General features: G+C 44.3%; 1 pseudogene; it reads left to right on the plus strand.

Moving 5' to 3' along the window:
• Positions 1-6030: 6030 nt before the first annotated feature.
• Positions 6031-6446, plus strand: LOC142443333 (cdc42 effector protein 5-like; annotated as a pseudogene).
• Positions 6447-6750: the final 304 nt, after the last annotated feature.

The following is a 6750-nucleotide window of genomic DNA, read 5'->3' on the forward strand; positions in this document are numbered from 1 at the left end:
GAAACAGACACAGGGGTCTTGTTCTAAGGATTTCCATCAGGGTTTAGCTAACCCACTTCACCCACTAGATTAGCAGTTTTGAACTTGTAGGTTGCAACCACCATGGGGGTTGAATGACCCTCTCACAGGGGTCTCCCGTTCATAACAGTAGCAAAATTACAGTAATGAAAATAATTTCATGGTAGGGGGGGGTGACCACACATGAGAAACTGTATTAAAGGGTGGCAGCATTAGAAAGGTTGAGAACCACTGCACTAGACACACTTCCTCACTAATTACATGTTTTCCCAAGGACTGCATGCTTCTAGCATGAGTTTATCTCTGTACAATTTGTCTTTGACCAACTGCAGTCATATTTCTATCTAGCTGTTTCAGAAATAGAGAACAGTCAGAACCAATAAATCAGATGAATGATCAAAAATAAAAGCCTTGATTCCACATTCATATCCTCTCTTCCATTGGAGGGAGGATAGAAATTCACCACCTTGGTGAACAAGCAGCCATCTAGCTCAGAAGCAATAAAGCCCACATGGAAGAAGCACACCAGCCAGTGCGATCACGAGGTGTCAAAGGGACCAGGTATAAGGCATCATGCAAAAAAAAAAAAAAGAATATATATGTATGTGTGTGTGTGTGTGTATGTATGTATATATACCACAGTGAATGAAGGGGGGAGTGCAGAGCGGAGACCCGAGGCCCAAGTGTCGACCACTGGAGATCGCCTCATAGAGGGGTTTAGGAGAGGAGATGGGTCAGTCAGGGTGCAATGTAGTACCGATGAAGAACACAGCTTTCCCCCAGATCCCGGATGCTTCCTCCCCCCAACTACCATGATCCGAATTCTACCTTGCAGGACTGGATAGAGCAGAGGTTGTACACTGGTGCATATGGGAGCTGGAGGCACAGGGAATCCAGGGTGGACGATACCTTCAGGACCAAGGGGTGAGGGGTGATACTGGGAGAGTGGAGGGTGAGTGGGTTGGAGAGGGAAACTGATTACAAGGATCCACATGTGACCTCCTCCCTGGGAGATGGACGGCAGAGAAGGGGGGAAAGGGAGACTCCGGATAGGGCAAGATATGACAAAATAACAATCTGTGGATTATCAGGGGCTCATGAGGGAGGGGGGAGAAGGGAGGGAGGGGAAAAAATAGAGGACCTGATGCAGAGGGCTTATGTGGAGAGCAAATGCTTTGAGAGTGATTAGGGCAAAGAATGTATGGATGAGCTTTATATAATTGATGTATGTATATGTGTGGACTGTAATAAGAGTTGTATGAGCCCCTAATAAAATGTAAAAAAAAAAAAAGAATTAGGGCAAAGAATGTCCAGATGTGCTTTATATAATTGATGTATGTATAAGTATGGATTGTGACAAGAGTTGTATGAGCCCCTAATAAAATGTTTTTTAAAAAAAGCAATTCACCACCTTGCACAGGACCAACCAGAATATTTATCAGAACGTGAAACACAAGGTGAAAGCAAGATAACAACTAGGAAACACTGCAGAATGTGTTTTTTTCTCTTTAGCCCCTCCTTAACCATTGGAGAACTGCAGGTGTGAACTAGCAAAGTAGCAACCCAAAGCCCTAGAGTCATGGTATCCTCTTGAAGAATTCTACGTGATGATCATGAGGTGACATATTACCTGATGATAGAGATGATTGTTTGGTGAATTATGAAGTTTTCTGTAGTGTGTCTATGTTACTTGCCTACTTTCCAGTCACTCTGCAGTTGCACTCTTGTGTATTTTGTACTTTCAAGGAGATAGGACAAGCTATTGAAAAGGGGAAACTGGGCAAGAGTGAAAGGTAACAATAGAATATAAATACCCTCTGTACACTGGTACAGATAGGAACTGGAAACAGGGAATCCAAGGTGGATGATCCATTCAGGTCCAGTGGTGAGAGTGGCGATACCAGGAGGATGGAGGGAGGGTGGGGTAGAAAGAGCAAACTGATTACAAGGATCTACATATAACCTCCTCCCTGGGGGATTGACAACAGAAAAGTGGGTGAAGGGACATTTTGGACAGTATAAGATATGATAAAATAATAATTTATAAATTCTCAAGGGTTCATGAGGGAGGGGGTAGTGAGAAGGGAGAGGGAAAAATGAGGAGCTGATGTCAGGGGCTTAAGTGGAGTGCAAATGCTTTGAGATTTATGAGGGCAATGAATGTACAAATGTGCTTTACACAATTGATGTATGTATAAATTGTGATAAGAGTTGTAATGAACCCCTAATAAAAGAATTTTTTAAAAGAAGAATATATGTAGATATCTTGAAAATTTTCCCACTCTGAGACAAAGTTACTGTCACGTAATTATTATGGACTGCTCCCCTAAAAGAATACTGGATACTTACATAAATATACACTAAGCTCATAGGATATATTGAAAAAAGAGCACAATATGTTCAGTATCATAATAGCATGTCCTGTTTGCTGATTGGGAAGATGTAGTTAGATTCCAATTTTCTTATAATTTGAATGAACTTCAGTGCATTTGACTGTTAAACTGTGTTAGGATCCTAGTACTTTTACACCGGGTTTTGAGATTTTTTCACATTTTAGATTTTTAAAGATTTTTTCACATTTGCAGCTCATGGAAGGTCGACTACCTGAACATGATGACCACTAGCATTCTCTCAGCTGTGGGACTGGCCTCCATGACTTGTCATCCTTTTCTTCCCACATTTTTTGAGGAGACACCAGTACCTGGAGAAGGACATGGTGCTTGGTAAGGGAGAGAGAAGCAAAGAAGAGAAAGGCCTTCGCCAACATGGATCGACACAGGGGCTGTCGCAATGGCTCCATCATGGGAACATGTGAGGATGGTGCAGGACAGGGCAGTGTGTCACGCTGTTACATAGAGGGCTTTAGGGGATGGAATGGACACGAAGCCCCCTAACAACAACATAGAAAAGGTTGCACTTTATGCTAAGATTTCACAGCATGGCCAACTAGCTATGACATAAAGTCACATGAGCTGTCACAGTCACTCCAAAATTCTGCTACAACAATGTAAGCTTATGTCGATCCAATAAGCCTTTCAAAATCTCATCCACAGCAGTGCATCGGGTGCCATGTTTTAAAGGCTTCCCATTCCTTCATGATGAACCAAATGGACTGCTGTCAAGTACATTTTAACTCATTTTGACCATAAAACAGGGAGTGGAACTGCTCGCTAGTGTCTCCAAGTCTGTAAATCTTCACGGGCCCACGCAGCCTCCTTGTCCTCCCTTGATGGGCCTTGAATGCTGGAGCCACAGAGGGTCTGGCCAGTGGCCCATCGATTAAACCAGTGAACCACTAGGGCCCCTTTCATACAACATGTTCATGATCAAACACTGCATTTATCCAGCAACCACGATTCTGAGGCAATTTCCAAAAAGATTTGGCCACATTGGCTCATTTAGTCCCTTTGTCACTTTTAAGCAGATGTTGCTCCCAATGGGATAGAGCTGAAGTCACCAACGTTAATCACAATTTCAGTATTGCTCAAATGGCAACTTGTTGAAACGGGTCAGCATGTAGGTCCATGTGTGTACAACTAAATGCCTGGCAATTACATTTCTGTTCATATGCCAAGAGTTTGTTATTCTGTCAGTCATCAGTTACAGGGATGATCTAGATCTTCTGTGTAGTACAAAGAGGAGATGAAGAAAACAATCTATTCAATTCAGATATCTGGAACTCATTGTTCTGGAAAAGCCAGGCCCCTCAGACAATACTGCTTACCTCAGGGCCATATAACTGGCTCTTGCATATAAGAGATTTTTAGATTGATTGAGCAAATAAAAAACCATTGAGCAAATCAGAACAAAACCAGACCAATGTGTTCTGAGAGGGCACACCATTCCCAAACCAACAGTTCAACCCTGGACACATGAGGTGGCTATGAGTTGAAAATGACTCCACAGCAACTAACAAGAACAAAAGCACAAGGTCAAATGATAATAACTCGTATGAGAAATGCAACAGAGGTGGAGCCTAAGCATTAACACATACATATTTACATTTCGTGAGCTAGTGTAGGAGAAATAAAATGATCACTTTAGGAAACACTAGCCAGAGAACCCTGGCATGATAAGGAAATTCTAACAACATGGGAAGGTTCTGTGATGAGTTTGCAAATGCTCAGTTCGATTTCAGTTTCTCAAACATACAGGCAAAGGAGTCAAAGAGCACCCAAGTCTTCATGGGCCGGAGAGGGAAGCTCCATGGTCAGCCACCAAATGAAAAGCTCATTAGCAATAAGCATTCATGGAACTTCCCACACTGGAAAAATAAGTGGAGCATGAAGAAGCACCAGCAAGAAAGTAAAACAAAAGAGGCAATAGTTAAAAGAAATGCAAATGAGGATGTTCAGGTTTATGACCAATATGTGAAGAGCCCAAAGTCACCGTTCCAGTCTCAGAGAAAAAAGCTAACCATGTTGAAGTCAGACTACGGAGGTCACAGGGCATGGTTTTCTTTCCGATGTACATTAAAAAAAAAATTACAGTCATTGAGTCAATTCTGACTCAAAGCATCCCCAGAGAGCAGAGTAGAACAGGACCTGTGCGCTTCTGAAACTGCAACTCTTTAAGGGAGTAGAAAGCCTCATCTACTGTAAACCAGTGAGTGGTTTTGAATGGCTGAACATGTGGGTACCAACCCAACACATAGCCCACTACATCACCATGGGTGCACAGTGTTGTAATATATTGGAGAAAACTAGATGGTAACGAACAACAAGAAAAGCATCCTTTTAAATGCCTCTAATTAATTACGCTAGTTAGGACCCAGAGCAAACATCTGTCCTCAATACAGAGGGGAGGTGAACATAGGTACTCTCTCAGTTGATTTCCACTGTGAAAACATTCTGTGTACTTGCCTATGGGGCCCTTTTGTTTACAAGTGGTTTTCCTTATCTGCCCTTAGTAGTCTAATCAATTGCATTCAATGAAAACAGTGATTTGAAGGATGTGATGGGATTAACTAATGGGTAGTCCAAAAGAGTTTGTTCCTAGAGGAGAAAATACCAGACCACAGGGTATTAGGAAGGAATGTACTTGCTATGTTTTAAGGATAGTCAAACCCCAGGTTGAACAAATAAATTTTAATAAGGATGAAGGAGGTCAGAGAGGTGTGTCATTGAGACTTCAATGAAGAAATACAAAAAGATTCAAATCAATAAAAAAGTAGCATGTTCCAAAATTTCATACCATTGTGTGTTCAACTTCCCAATAAGATCACTAAAGACAAATGGGGGATGAACAACAGAAGAGTGGGTCAAGGGAGACATCGGACAGAGTGGATGGATGTATGGATTGTGATAAGAGTTGTCTGAGCCCAAAGTAAATGATTAAAAAAAAATAGCATGTTCCAAAAAAACTCTCCTCCACTAATATATCATTCCCAAAACTGTCACCAAAAATATTTTATTTTTTGCACTTCACAAGAGTCCACAAAAAATGTGAATCAAACTGCATTTAGCCTCAAATAACTAATAATTGGTCAAGAACAAGGGCTGGCGTTGTTCACACATAAATCCCTGCCACCACATCTGGTCCAACTCACAGCAGAGCTATCACACACAGCAGAACTCCCCGTAGGACTCCCACGCCTGCACATCTTTACTGGAGCAGGCAGACTCATCTTTGCACATTTCTGGTGAGTGTGCACAGCTGCCCTTGCAGTCGAAGCCCAATATTTAACCCACTGGACAAAAGGGCTCCTTTGTTCACGTGTCCCACATACAATAAAGTATCATTACAGGAACTCATGAAAGACCTACAGAAAAAGAAAAGCAGCCCAGAAAGGCCCACCAATTTGTAAGGGAAGCTAATTCCTGACATATCAGGCTACACAGGGCTCTGCCTGCAAGCACTCACACTTCAAGATGCGGGTCCTTAAATGGAGTCCCTCCCTGAGTGGTGAGAGCAACTGAGTGCTCAGCTACCAAACAGAAGATTAGAAACTGAAGGCACGGAGCTCCCTGCAGAGCCGGGGTTGCGACTGCCCTGCCTCCTGAAGGCTGCAAGATGCCGGTCCTGAAGCAGCTGGGGGCCCCGCAGCCCAAGAAGCGGCCAGAGCGCGGCGCGCTGTCCATCTCTGCTCCCCTCAGCGACTTCAGACACACTCTGCATGTGGGGCGCGGAGGCGACGCCTTCAGGGACACCTCGTTTCTGAGCCGCCACAGTGGCGGGCCGCCCCCAGAGCCCCGCAGCCCCCCGCGCCCCCGCTCCGTGCGCCCGCCGACCCTCTGCTGACCTTCCACCTGGATCTGGGCCCCTCCATGCTGGACGCCTTGCTGGGAGTCATGGACCCGGGTCGACCCGGGGCGGCTGCCCCAAAGCCGAAGCCCGGCCTGGACCCCAGCTCCGGGGCCCAGCATCCCAGAGCCGGCTGCAGTGCCTGTGCTGACCTGGAGGTGGACGACGATGTCATCGGCCTGTAGCCCCTTCCCGGTCCCGCTGCCACCTACCTCTACACATAAACACCCTGCCGGGTCCCCCCCAAAAAAAAACAAAAAACTGAAGGCAAGGTAGCAGTACCTTAGAAAAAACCAACCAACTTCTGAAGTTAGCATTGAAAATCTTACCGAGTATAGCTTTACTCTGAAACCACATACGGTCACCATATGGAACCCAATGGTAGGCAAAATGACTGATATTTATCAAGTATTACCTAATTGAGATACAAGGAGCTCATTGGTAGCTAATCCTTCTTGCCATGAATGCACAAGGGGCTTTCAAAAAGGT

This window comes from Tenrec ecaudatus, chromosome 3 (assembly GCF_050624435.1).
Source record: "Tenrec ecaudatus isolate mTenEca1 chromosome 3, mTenEca1.hap1, whole genome shotgun sequence".
Lineage (NCBI taxonomy): Eukaryota > Metazoa > Chordata > Mammalia > Afrosoricida > Tenrecidae > Tenrec > Tenrec ecaudatus.